General features: G+C 45.6%; 1 protein-coding gene across 9 annotated transcripts in view; it reads left to right on the top strand.

Moving 5' to 3' along the window:
- The window catches only part of SLC26A7 (solute carrier family 26 member 7), a 196,338-nt gene that overhangs the window by 59,169 nt on the left and 122,475 nt on the right, over positions 1 to 14,694 (top strand). Inside the window, exon 1 of one of the 9 annotated variants that reach the window (XM_054018078.1) lies at positions 12,511 to 12,543. The exons of the other annotated variants lie outside the window; for them this stretch is intronic. The gene's annotated coding sequence lies outside the window, so the exon portion shown is untranslated. Of the gene's footprint in view, positions 1 to 12,510; positions 12,544 to 14,694 lie in introns of those variants that run through there. 9 annotated transcript variants of the gene reach the window in all.

The raw sequence follows: 14,694 nt of genomic DNA, 5'->3' as shown, positions 1-14,694 counted from the left end.
AGACCAAGCCGTTTCGTAAGTGAACGCAGGTGTTCGTTGCAGTGGCCAACAGGATGAAATGTTGTCCACTGTCTGCTTAGAGAATTTCATCTTGGATCACTGCCTGTATCTGTTGCTGCTACGAAGGTTGTTGCAAAGGTGCCTCCTCCGGCGATTGTGACCGCCCATTCAATTAGGGCGCAGGCCTTTTTGGCAACTTTTCTAGCTCAAGTACCGATCCAGGATATCTGCGGGGCCACCACCTGGTTGTCTGTTCATGTGTTTATGTCTCATTACGCGCTTACCTGGCAGGCCCGAGACGATGCTTGCTTTGGTAGAGCAGTGTTGCAAGCTGCACGACTGTGAACTCCGAGCCCACCTCCATGGATACTGCTTGTGAGTCACCTAGAATGGAATCAACATGAGCAAGCACTCGAAGAAGAAAAAATGGTTCCCTACATTTCATAACTGTTGTTCTTCGAGATATGTTGCTCATGTCCATTCCATTACCTGTCCTCCTGCCCCTCTGTCGGAGTTGCCGGCAAGAAGGAACTGAGAGGGCATAGAGCCAGCAGCACCTGATGTACCGTAATATGAGCATGGCACTCAAGAGGGCACCACAGCTGACCATACAGATACTGTTAAGGCAAAAATTTCTGACAAATGTGCATGTGGGTGCGCACACACCTAGAATGGAATGGACATGAGCAACACATCTCGAAGAACAACAGTTATGAAAGATAGGTAACCGTTTTATTCCTGTGCTGATGGCTGTTTGCTCCAACCTTCCCCCTCCCTCACAATCTCTTCACCTCAGCTTCACTTGGCACCTACCCCTCTTCCCTTGCCATTTTCTTTCCATTTCGATGATTTCCTCCTAACTAAACCCTCTCCTGCCCCTTGAAAAAAAATCATATCACTAATATGATGTTTGCCACAATCATACTGTTCACTCTGGTTGTGTGTTATATTCCTTTCCCCTCCCTATCTTTCTGGTCTATTTAGATTGTAAGCTCTTTGGGTGGGACTGTCTCTTTGTTCAGCCTGTAACACAACGGGGTCCTGGTCCATGATTAGGGCCCCTAGGAGCTATGGTAGTACAAACAGTAATAATAATGGGGGCTTTCCTGTGTTTTAGTATGAAGTAGGTTATTTAACAACCTATTTATATTGCCCCCATCTCTGTAGCATCTGTGTACCTAGAAGAATATGCTGTAAAATGAGCAGGGTAAAACTGAGCATGCAGTTTCCAACAGAAAACTTAGAAAGAGTTGAAAACAAAAAAAATCCATTAAGGGCCTGAGCCACAGCCTATTGTCAATAAAAGTACAGTGGAACCTCAGAGTTACGAACACCTTGGGAACGGAGATTGTTCATAACTCTGAAATGTTTGTAACTCTGAACAATACATTATATGGTTGTTCTTTCAAAAGTTTACAACTGAACATTGGCTTAATACAGCTTTGAATCTTTACTATGCAGAAGAAAAATGCTGCTTTCCCTTTATATTTTTAGTAGTTTACTTTTAACCCGGTACTGTACTGTATTTGCTTTTTTTTATTTTTGGTCTCTGCTGCTGCTGCCTGATTGCATACTTCCATTTCCAAATGAGGGGTGTAATTGACTGGTCAGTTTGTAACTCTGCTGTTTGTAACTCTGAGGTTCTATTGTACTCTCATTGACTTGAGTGGGCTTTGGATCAAGCCCTAAAATCCAGCCCTTACCGCCCACTCAGCTACAAGAAGCCTCAAATAAATTTTGAAGTGGTAAGAGACTCCACTTCAAAAGTTATTTTTCCTCCCTTGGTATCCTGCTGTTAATTGATTTATCTCATTAGACTGACCTCATACTTGGTAAAGCAACCCCATCCTTTCATGTATTTATACCTGCTCCTGTATTTTTCACTTCATGCATCTGATGAAGTGGGTTCTAGCCCACGAAAGCTTATGCCCTAATAAATTTGTTAGCCTTTAAGGTGCCACAAGGACTCCTCGTTGTTTTTGCTGATACAGACTAACATGGCTACCACTGAAAAATGAGTCTGAATATTCCAGAAGTATCGATGTAACCACCCTACTCAAAGCAGAGGGCTGGTTGGTAGTAGAAATTCCTGATGTCATGGAGAGAAGGGCTAAAGAGCCTTCTACAAAGATCTGTCTTGTTACTTTTGTAAACCCATCTGGGGATGGTTCCTAAAGCCTGTAGAAAATTTTGAGAATGAAATGTGAAGTGCTTAGCAGCCAGGCACCAGCTGAAATTGACAAAAGAGAGCTCTAACGTTCAGCTGTTATTACCTCTCCACCTCCTTTTCCTGCAGAAACAAAATGTAGACCAAGCTACCTGGTGAGCTCTGAACTGTTCCTGAGGTTTTTCCATTGCTTTTAATTTGAAGAGAAATAGTATATAATATACAGTAATTAAAAACAGTAGGAGAAACATCTCTAAATGCTCTTTCAAGCTCATTCACTCATCATTAAGGCAACATCAATTAGTAAAAGAGATACCTTTAGGTGTTTGTTGAATTTAATAGTCATGTCAAAGGAAAGAAACTCATCACAATGGCTGCAACCTCCAGGCCATGAGACAAGTCAAAAAAAAAATGGTCAGGAGAGAATTTTTACGCAAGTCTGTTCTAACGATGTGAGAGATAGAAAATAGGAACTCTATAGTTTGAGGAAAAAAAGTCATGAGATTATGTCCTGATCAAAATCCATTGAATACAATGGAAAGAAAATGGAATTTACTTTTAATCCAAAATCCATAGACCTTAATGAACAAGGTTTATGAAAGTGAAATGGACAAAGGATGAAATTATCATAGTTATAGGGACACAATAATGGCTATTAGTGTGGTCAGAACAGAAAAGCCAGTGGGGGAGCACTGTGTTGCTGAGGTAATAAGATTAGAAATGAAGTGTGAACTCAGTAGTTCAAGGCTAAAAGATTAGAGGACAGGTTCAGTGCAAAGGATCAAGGAAAAAGAGGTGAAGTTGTCTCCTTACAAGTTATGGAAGCAAAAACAGAATAAGGACATAAGAACATAAGAAAGGCCGTACCGGGTCAGACCAAAGGTCCATCTAGCCCAGTATCCTGTCTACCGACAGTGGCCAATGCCAGGTGCCCCAGAGGGAGTGAACCTAACAGGCAATGATCAAGTGATCTCTCTCCTGCCATCCATCTCCACCCTCTGACAGACAGAGGCTAAGGACACCATTCCTTACCCGTCCTGGCTAATAGCCATTAATGGACTTAATCACCATGAATTTATCCAGTTCTCTTTTAAACTCTGTTATAGTCCTAGCCTTCACAACCTCCTCAGGTAAGGAGTTCCACAAGTTGACTGTGCGCTGCGTGAAGAAGAACTTCCTTTTATTTGTTTTAAACCTGCGGCCTATTAATTTCTTTTGATGACCCCTAGTTCTTGTATTATGGGAATAAGTAAATAACTTTTCCTTATCCACTTTCTCCACATCACTCATGATTTTATATACCTCTATCATATCCCCCCTTAGTCTCCTCTTTTCCAAGCTGAAGAGTCCTAGCCTCTTTAATCTCTCCTCATATGGGACCTGTTCCAAACCCTTAATCATTTTAGTTGCCCTTTTCTGAACCTTTTCTAGTGCCAGTATATCTTTTTTGAGATGAGGAGACCACATCTGTACGCAGTATTCGAGATGAGGGCGTACCATCAATTTATATAAGGGCAATAATATATTCTCAGTCTTATTCTCTTCCCCTTTTTAATGATTCCTAACATCCTGTTTGAAATAGATTACTACAAGAACCTTTTTGGTAATTAGTAGAAGTGTGTTTGTAGCAGCAAAGATTGTCTGATGAAATTTAGCCTTTTTTTCTTTGCGTTCTGATTGTAAATGTTGACATACTTGTACGATATTTTTTGGTTTTGATCATTTCTCACAGGAAAGCTGATACAAAAGATTTAAGACTATTGGTTGATTTGGGAATGGTTTCATTTAGCTTACTTGTTGTTCATTATTGTGAACTTGTGATTGGTCATATGGTGGACCTCGATCCCCGACTTTGCTTACTTGAAAAACTAATTAGCTTAATTATGAAACTAATTTTGGATTGTTCAGAAATATGTTTTTTCATGACCAGTCATGCATATAAAATTACATTATTATGAATCTTAATAAACAAAACCAAAAATAGACCAACTGAAATTCATAATTTAATTTTGAGTGGTTTGTGGATAATTAGAGAAAGCTACTTGCCAATCAGAGTAGGGAACAAATCTCTTTGAGACTAGAAGAACCTACGGTCCATGTGATCTTAATTATTCTAGTGTAAACTACTTCATTTGAGTTACTCTGGGGTAGATGAGACTTGACCCGCCTCCCCTATTCCATGCTTCTACACTGGCTCTAGTAAATGTTTCAGGTATGTATTTTAAAAACTTGAATATAATTAGTTATCAGCAGGCATTATCAGAGAGAAAATAATGGCTCTGTTTATCATGGGAACAAAACTACACAGTCTGTTATGTAATCATCACTATTTATCTAAAGGATAAGTAAGGCATGTGTTTGAAATGTGTTGTGTACTTTATCAGGTTAATATCTTTATGCACTTGTTTGCATGATTTTGGGAAAAATATAGGGCATTAGTCTATATTATATAAATATATATATGTTACACTACAGTTTATAAACTGAGTTGTTTATAAGACATAGCATAAATTCAGTGACAGTATGTTTAATACACCTGTCCTTTTCTAATAGCTTCAGATGCTGTATTTTAAACAGTTCCATGAGAACAACAAGAGGCTTCTAGGTTACAGGCTCAGTCAAACAAAAATGTGTGTCTCTGGCTGTTGGCCCTCAGAACTCCCATGATTTCTGCAGCCTCCTATTCTGTGTTAACAGTTGCAGAATGCGAAATTAGACATTCACAGTATATGCTGCTTCCTTTCCAGAAGTGTTCTCTGTGATTTTGACCTAGCTTGATTGTCATATGTGTCAGATGATCTCTAGAGAGAGTCACCGAACTTACTTTGTTGGTCCCTTGAGGTTCTAACATAGCAGCACCCTCCAATGACTAGAAGAGTGCTGTCCAAGGACTTTTAAAGTTCATTCTCCCATACTCCTATTCGTCACTATGCAACAGAGTTACAATAGCCCCAGAAAAGTTACTCACCTTTGTAACTGTTGTTCTTCGAGATGTGTTGCTCATATCCATTCCAATTAGGTGTGCGTGCGCCGCGTGCACGATCGTCGGAAGATTTTTACCTTAGCAACACTTGGTGGGTCGGCTGAGGCATCCCCTGGAGTGGTGCCCTTATGGCACCGGATATATGCCCCTGCCGACCCAGCGCCCCCTCAGTTCCTTCTTGCCGGCTACTCCAACAGAGGGGAAGGAGGGCGGGTTTGGAATGGATATGAGCAACACATCTCGAAGAACAACAGTTACAAAGGTGAGTAACCGTCTTTTCTTCTTCAAGTACTTGCTCATATCAATTCCAATTAGGTGACTCCCAAGCCTTACCTAAGCGATGGGGTCGGAGTTAGATGTCACGGAGTGAAGGACCGCTGAACCAAATGTGGCATCACCCCTGGACTGCTGCACTATGGCATAGTGGGAAGCGAAAGTATGCACGGATGACCAAGTCGCTGCCCTACAGATATCCTGTATGGGAACATGAGCTAGAAAGGCGGAAGACGACGCTTGAGCCTGAGTAGAATGGGCAGTGAGGCAGGTAGTTGGGAAACCAGCCAAGTGATAGCACGCACGGATGCATGATGTAATCCAAGACGAGGAGACTGGGAGGCCTTTCAAACAGCTGGGATGTCTTTCTAAACGGCTTCATTTGTTCGATGTAAAAGGCGAGAGCCCTGCGAACGTCTAGGGAATGTAGCTGTTGCTCCCATCGCGAAGCGTGCAGCTTCGGAAAGAAGACCAGGAGGAAGATGTCTTGGTTGACATGGAAGGCAGACACCACCTTAGGGAGGAAGGCGGGGTGTGGTCGCAGCTGTACCTTGTCCTTATGGAACACTGTATATGGTGGGTCCAATGTGAGGGCCCGAAGTTCTGACATTCGTCTCTCCGATGTGATAGCGATGAGGAAAGCTGTTTTCCAGGAAAGGTACAGAAGCGAGCAGGTGGCCATCAGCTCGAAGGGGGCACCCATGAGTCTAGATAGGACCAGATTGAGGTCCCACGTAGGGGCCGGATGACGAATTTGCGGGTACAGACATTCCAAACCCTTGAGGAACCTGCTGACCATGGGATTGGAGAAAACCGAGCACCCGTTTTCACCCGGGTGGAAGGCTGAGATGGCTGCTAGGTGTACTCGGACAGATGAGACAGCTAGGCCTTGCTGTTTCAGGGACCAGAGATACTCTAGGGTGGTAGGTACTGTCTCCTCCAGAGGGATAGTATTGCTCAGGGCACACCAGCAGGAGAAGCGCTTCCATTTGGCCAGGTATGTGGACCTAATGGAGGGCTTTCTGCTACCCAAGAGTACTTGCTGCACCGAACTGGAGCAATGCAGCTCAGATTGAGTCAGCCATGCAGCATCTGAGCTGTCAGGTTGAGGTACTGCAGTCCGGATGACATAACCCGCCGTGTTCCTGAGTGATCAGGTCCGGCCACAATGGTAGAGGAATTGGTTTGGTCACCGACAGATCGAGGAGTGTGGTGTACCAGTGTTGTCTGGGCCACGCTGGAGCGATCAAGATTAAGTGGGCCTTGTCTCTGCGTAACTTCAGAAGGACCTTGTGGACCAACGGAAATGGAGGGAAGGCATAGAGCAGGTGGTCTTTTCATGGTATCAGGAAAGCATCCAACAGGGAGCCTGGGGAGCGTCCCTGGAGGGAGCAGAACACTTGGCACTTCCGATTCTCACGAGAGGCAAAAAGATCTATGTGGGGAAATCCCCACTTCTGAAAAACAGAATGGATAACGTCCAGACGTAGTGACCACTCATGAGCCAAGAAGGACCTGCTGAGGTGATCTGCCAAGGTGTTCTGGACTCCTGGGAGAAATGATGCCACCAGGTCGATTGAGTAGGCTATGCAAAATTCCCACAGATGTATGGCTTCCTGACAGAGGAGGGACGACCGCACTCTGCCTTGCTTGTTGATGTAAAACATGGCCGTTGTGTTGTCTGTGCAGATTGTGACACAACGATCCTGCAGGTGTTTGCAGAATACCTGACACACTAGGCGTACTGCCCTCAGTTCCCTGACGTTGATGTGCAGGGTTATTTCTTGTGCGGACCAGAGGCCTTGTGTGTGAAAGTCCGCCAGGTGGGCGCCCCAGCCCAGAGACGACATGTCCGTGGTGAGGACTAGAGATGGCTGTGGGGCATGGAATGGCATCCCCCCGCAAATAGGGCTGGGATTTAGCCACCAACCCAGAGAGGATAAGACCTCTGTCGGCAGCGTGAATACTGTGTCCAAACTGTCCTGGCCTGGACGGTACACTGACGAGAGCCAGGTCTGAAGCAGGCGGAGGCGTAGTCAGGCATGTCTGATCACGAAGGTGCACGAGGCCATGTGGCCCAGAAGACCGAGGCACGTGCGTGCTGTCGAGGTCGGGAAGCTTTGTAGGCCATGAATAATGGTCATCATGGACTGGAAGCGGGACTGTGGCAGGCATGCCTTGGCGAGATTCGAGTCCAGGACCGCCCCAATGAAGTCTATTCTTTGGGTTGGTTCCAAAGTGGATTTTTCGGTGTTGAGCAGCAGGCCCAGTTGCCTGAACAGGCTCATGACGAACCGAACATGAGACCGCACCTGTAGCTGTGACTGACCCCGAGTGAGCCAGTTGTCGAGGTACGAAAACACTTGGATCCGATGTCTGCGGAGCAAGGCCGCTATGACAGTCATACATTTTGTGAAGACCCTTGGCGCTGTGGACAGGCCGAAGGGAAGGACGGTAAATTGGAAATGCTGCTGGTTGACCACAAAGCGAAGGAACCGCCTGTGCGGAGGGTAAATTGCTATGTGGAAGTACGCGTCCTTCATGTCGAGGGCGGCATACCAGTCTCCAGGATCCAGGGAAGGGATAATGGTCCCCAGGGAAACCATGCGGAACTTCAACTTTACCATGAATTTGTTGAGTCCGCGCAGGTCCAGGATGGGCCGAAGCCCCCCCTTTGCCTTGGAGATTAACGGGAATAAAAACCCCTGCCCCTCAAGTCCTTTGGTATCTCTTCCATTGCTCCAATAGACAGGAGCGCTTGTACCTCCTGCAAGAGGAGTTGTTTTTGAGAAGGGTCCCTGAAGAGGGACAGGGAGGGAGGGTGTGAAGGGGGTGGGGGGCGAAACAAACTGAAGATGGTATCCAGTTTCCACCATGCATAGGACCCAGCGATCTGATGTTATGCGAGACCACACAGGGAGGAAATAGGAGAGCCAGTTGGAGAAAGACGGAAAAGGATCCTGCAAGGAGACTGGTGTTCCGTCCTCGAGCGCACCTTCAAAAGTTTTGCCTGGGCCTTGCCGATGGTTTTGGGGGGCCCTGATTTTGGCCTGATTGAGGACCAGATTGACGTCTCCTATTACCACGACCACGCCTTCTGGAGAAATCTTGCCGCGGTCGAGGGTTAGGGTTAGGGTAGGTGCGCTGTGGTTGGGGCCGGAAGGGCCTATGTTGCGTCACTGGGGTATGCATGCCCAATGAGCGCCTGATGGCCTGGTTATCCTTCAGACTCTGCAATCTGGGATCAGTTTTGTCTGAAAATAGACCTTGGCCATCACAGGGCAGGTCTTGTATAGTTTGCTGCAGTTCCGGTGGAAGACCGGACACTTGCAGCCATGAAATGTGGCGCATAGCCATGCCCGAGGCTAGAGTCCTAGCCGCTGAGTCTGCCGCGTCTAAGGACGCCTGGAGGGATGTCCTCGCCACTTTCTTACCCTCTTCTAGCAAGGCCCCAAACTCCTCCCTGGACTCCTGAGGAACCAACTCCTTGAACTTCCCGATCGAGTTCCAGGTGTTATAGTTGTAACGGCTCAGGAGGGCCTGCTGGTTAGCTACCCTGAGCTGTAGTCCACCCGTTGAATAAATCTTGCGCCTGAATAAATCCAAGCGCCTAGCGTCCTTGGACTTAGGGGCAAGCGCTTACTGGCCGTGTCTCTCCCTCTCGTTCACAGACTGTACAATGAGGGAGCAAGGTTGGGGGTGAACATACAAATATTCATAGTCCTTAGAGGGCACCATGTATTTCCTCTCCACCCCTCTGGCCATGGGAGGGATAGACACCAGGGACTGCCAGATCATATTGGCATTAGCCTGAATGGTCCGAATGAACTGTAAAGCTACACGTGTGGGGGCATCGGCCGATAAAATGTCCACCCCAGGATCCTCAACTTCCACCACCTCCTCCACCTGTAGGTTCATGTTCTGTGCAACCCTACGCAGCAAGTCCTGGTGTGCACAAAGATCTATAGGCGGTGGGCCAGAGGAGGACATGCCTGCCATGGTCTCGTCAGGTGAGGATGAGGAGGACAATCCCTGGACTAGTGGGTCCTGGGGAAGGTCTGGTTCAGGAGGGTCCAGTTGCCCACCCCATTAGGGGGCTGAGCCTGTTCAGGTGGCAGGGCGGTCGCCTCCGAGGCTATTGGGGTGGACGGCTCACAGTGGCCTCAGGCACCCTATGCTCTAAATGAGCTGAGCAAGAAGCGCCTGAGGGGACACCTTGGGCTTGGTGGTATGCCCAAGGAGTCCAGAAGGACCATTGTGGGGGTCCCTGGTCAGGGTCTTGTCCTTCATCTGGCCCCTGGCTAGCGCCATATGTGTCTTGGCCCTGGACGTGGTAGCCACTTGCCGCTTGGGACGACGTCGAATTTGGATGTGAAGGCCAAGGCGGTGCTGAACGCGCCTGCAGTGTTGAACCGTCACGGTCTGTTGGTCTGCGACTGGGAGCTGGGGACCAGTGCCAGGGTCCTGATCGGGACCGGGACCGACGGTCATAATGGTCCCGGGAGGCCAATCTAGATCTCGACGAGGATCGACGGTGCGGGCGGTGCCGGGATTGGCTGTGAGATGATCGGTGCCGGGACTGGTGCCGGGAGCTGGATCGGTACCGATCATACCGGGAGGGAGACCTTTGGGAGGCAGAGTGGCGCCGCGAGTACGACCAGCGCCGAGATGGGGATTGGTGCCGGGACTGCGAGTGGTGCTGAGACCGGGACCATCTGCGGGACCTGGACCAGGATTGAGAGCGGTGCCGAGTTGATTCACCCTGCGATGGAGGCCGCATGAAGGCTGGCTTCCCTATAGATGGAACAGTCCACTCCGGCGGTGCCAGAGAGTGAGATGGTCCAGGTTCAGTCAGTGTGATCAGGTCGCAAGTGGTGGAGAAGGTCTCCAGAGTGGATGGCAGGCCCAGCTCAACCATGGTGTGCACTGGGGAGCTTAGATGCACCGGACTCAACGGCGCTTGTGGCGCAGGAATTGACGGTGCCGGAGTTGGTGCCTTCACGGTACGGTCCGTCACGGCGTGCTGCTCCACTGGGGCCCCAGGCGGTGCTTGCAACTGCAGAGGAGCAGCAGGTGGTTTGTGCTGCTTCTTGGGCCATGGAGATAGTGACCGGTGCTGTGTCTGTACTGGTGCCGGAGACATCCAGTGCCGAGAGACTTTGCTGGTGCCAGGTTGCTCCGGTGCCGGAGGCGCGCTTCGCACAGACGGTGCCTGGTTCGTGCGCGGTGCCGAGAGCACTGGGCTAAGTGCCGCTTCCGTTAGGAGCTGTTTTAAATGAAAGTCCCACTCCTTTTTTGTCCGAGGCTTGAAAGCCTTACAAATGCAGCACTGATTGGGTTGATGAGCTAGGGAGGTGGAGGTCAGCTATGCCACGCTCCACAGTTCCAATGACCGTCACGGGCGGTAAGAAGGAACTGAGGGGGTGCTGGGTCGGCAGGGGCATATATCTGGCACAATAAGGGTGCCACTCCAGGGGGTGCCTCAGCCGACCCACTGAGTGTTGCTAGGGTAAAAATCTTCCACCAATCGTGCACGCGGCGTGCGCACACCTGATTGGAATTGATATGAGCAAGCACTCGAAGAAGAACTAGTGACTCCCACCTGCTCTGTGCCAGTGGATGGAGAGTTTGAGGAGTGTGGCAACCACCTGGCTGGCTGTAAAAGCTGACTGGCTATACAAGGGTGGTTGGACTGTCAAAGTGATTATCCAGGGCACCTGCCATAAGGGTGTGTGTGATATTTTGGGAGTGGCCAAGAGTATGGTTTTGGTAGGGGTTGGATTGATGTACACAGAAGGTTTTTGCAGCTCGGAGTCACCTCTCCCTTTACTCAGCCAAGCAATCACTCACTTTCCTCTCCCCTTTGTCCGAATAAACTTGTGAAGGGTAGCTGGGAGAAAGCAGCATTTACCCCTCTGCCTCCTCTTTACCATTTCTCCCATTCCCAACCACTGTACTGTATTTTCTACTCTTTATCTGCAGACTCAGCATCTCTTTAAATCACCTGTCAGAGTCCTACATAATTATTTGCTCTTCTTCTTTTGTCTCCATACTCTACTCTGCTCCTTCTGGGCATTATCTTCTTTATATTCTTTGTGCTTTTTTTGTTTCATTCTTTCTTTCTTTCTTTCTTTCTTTCTTTCTTTCTTTCTTTCTTTCTTTCTTTCTTTCTTTCTTTCTTTCTTTCACTTTCTCCTCTGCTGATTCCTCCTTTCTCTGGAGTCTCATTTTGTTCTAGCTCGTGCCAGTCACAGTAATGTTAAACTGGCAGAGCCGAGGCAGGGTCTGTTTACCTCCATCAGGATTGCTCAGAAGACATAAAGGACTCTGGAAAAATTTCTCTCGCGAGGAAACTGGAACACTGCTGCTTTTGTGTCATTTTTTAAGTGGTCACTTTTTTTCTCCAGAATTTACATTTTGGTTTACAGGAAAACTAGAGACACCATTAACATCAAAATCTGTGCAAATGTTGTTCTTGTTACAGTTGCAAGTAAAACCTAATATTACTATAAGTTTAAAAAAAAGAGAAAAATACTTTTCTCTAGATTGAGGTTATTTTGTGCATTTGACATCATTTTATGTATTATTAGTTGCACTGTTTTAACTGTTCATTCGGGTAATTAATCCTGCTGTTTGCGTTGGTCTTTCTTATATTGACAGGGAAGAAACAGAATTAGGAAATGCAGGAAACTGTGACTGCAAATACTCAAAAATCAGCAAAGGAATGCCAGGCCGGGTGTAGTATTTGAAACTATTTTAAAACTTACTTTAGGGAATTGACTACATTTCAGGTTAACAGTGTTCTTTTACTTTTTAATTTTTGTTTATTGCTTTGGAAAAATAGTTTTGGTAATATAAACTGATGGAATTTTGTTCTGGTAGCTCAGCCTTTCCCCAAGCTGCCTCCAACCAACCAGCAGCAGGAGCCACCAAGATGTGGACAGTATGTCCATTCACCACAATGAGGTGTTAACTTGAGAGTCTATCTGGAACTATATAAATATTGATATTATTAGGCAGATTTCTCAGAAACACGAACACCCAACTAAAATCCAGGAACTTTTTCAAAACATTCTCCTTATTTCTTCTTTCCTTAGATGGATCTTTGTTCATTGTTCATGTAAGTAGTTTCTGTTTCACATGCTGGAAGGACATCAGAGATTTCCCCTACCCACTTATTCTTGGAATGTTCCTTTTTGTTTCCCAATCTTTCCTATTTTGTAGTAGTTTCATGGAGGATGTGTGGGCACATGGTTCTTGTTTAACTGCAGTACAAATATATGTATAGTGATAAGGTCTTGCATCTTACTTAAGGAAAGTCAGAGGTTAATTTTGCAATGGGAGACCAAATCCAGATTTGTTTATAGGTCTTCTGGGTACTATTGAATTATTTTAACAGCTGCATAAATGTTAAACTGGCCATATTAATAGTTTTGCAGTGTTTCACATCTAGCCTCATTTAAATGTACCCCAAACAATATGTTTTCAAAGTGACCTATTTCATAGTGCTTGTGATAGAAAGTCTTTGGTCTTGTCTATACAGGTAGTAAGCTCTTTTGGTCAGGGACTGTCCTTTTGTTCTGTGTCTGTACAGCATCTAACACAATGGGGTCCTGAAGCATGACTAGGGCTTCTAAGTACCATTATAATACAAATAATACAAATAATAATAATAAATTAATAATAACCGTCTGAAAAATTCTGTAGGTTTTAGGTGAAAATCTCAGAGAACTTCAGATGGCTGTGGTACTACAGTTTTCCCAGCATCAGCAAACTAGTTGGATCTAAGAAGATGAATAGTGGTTTAACCTTGTCAAACGCAAAGTATGTAGAGCATGTGTCAATCTTCTACAAACATGACAAAATTTCCCATAATTTACCTCTCACCTACCAAATAGCAAATTTTTTGTAATGTTTATGTACTTCTCCCTCCATAGTTGTCCATGTGACCTTGTTGCCAAGAATATACTGTTGTATAAATGTCCATCCTGATTCAATGGAGGCTAAACTACACTGCATTTTTAAAAAGATTTGTTGCACTTAGAACATAAGATGATTTAAAAAACAAACAAAAGAAAACTTCACTATTGGACAGAGATTATCTTTCTTATTGAACCTTGGTACTGTGAACATTGTTTTGAGAATTCTGATAGGCATCAATGTTAACAGCCACCCAAAATGTTATGAAATGGTAATTACTAATTTTGGGCTTGAGAGCCAAACTTGTACTTTCCTATTGCTGTCTTAATTTTTGTGAAAGAAGGGAATGTGGCTTTTTTTGTTTTAAAGTATTGGTTTTCCAAGTGCTGTTTTATTTCTTATGCATGCATAGACAACAGCACTCTTCTATTTCCTGTGTTCTTTGCAAGATATATATTTGCCAGTAATTATTTCATTTCTGTAAAACTATATATGATGACATGTTTCCAACTCATGGTATCTTTGGCACAGGGTTCTGTTGTACAGTGCTTAATATAAATGGGGCCCTAATCTCTGTTTGGGGTCTTTGGTTGCTACTGTAATATAAATAATAAATAATAATTAATAACTGACTATATTCTCCAGCAGAATTACACTGTGATTGGTTGCCAGTGCCATATCCCTCAGTCTCCCCAATAGTGTTCAGTAAGGGTAGGTTCCCAAGGGACTGCTTGACCTTTGAATTTCACTGAGATGGTGCTGGGTTTTTAGGTATTTATTCTTTACTGGGGGAGTTTTCACAGCAAAAGTTTATCAGTTTAAGGACGATTTCATAGGGATTTATTTTATTCATTCTCTACACTTCTGGTTCCTGTTTAGAGAGTGCAGCCCTCTTCCTAGTGGATGTGGAGTGATGACCTTTGATATGCCCAATGACCCCATCCTGAAGGCTCTTTAATAAGCTCTTTGGGTCAGGAACCATCTTTGTATGCTGTGTCTGTGCAGCTCGTGGCACAAACAGATCTTAGTCTCTGACTAGGGCTTCTAGGCACTATAGTAATACAAATTAATAATAATAATACTCACCATAAGTTTATCAGCAATTGTCCTTAGTAGGATTCAGTATTGGGTGGCAGTGCTCTCAATTCCTATGGGACTGAGCAATTTGCCAGCTCTTTAAGGGCAGTATAGAGAAATAATTTCCGATGAAGTAGGATGAGTGCTCACTAGAACTTTAGAGAGATAAGGTGGGTGAGGTAATATCTTTTGTTGGACCAACTTCTGTTGGTGAGAGAGACAAGCTTTTGAGCTTACACAGAGCTCTTCTTCTCAGACCTGAAGAAGAGCTCTG

The sequence above is a fragment of the Malaclemys terrapin genome, chromosome 2, assembly GCF_027887155.1.
Source record: "Malaclemys terrapin pileata isolate rMalTer1 chromosome 2, rMalTer1.hap1, whole genome shotgun sequence".
NCBI lineage: Eukaryota > Metazoa > Chordata > Testudines > Emydidae > Malaclemys > Malaclemys terrapin.
Note: the sequence above shows the minus strand (reverse complement) of the source record. Positions and strands in the feature narration are given on the sequence as shown.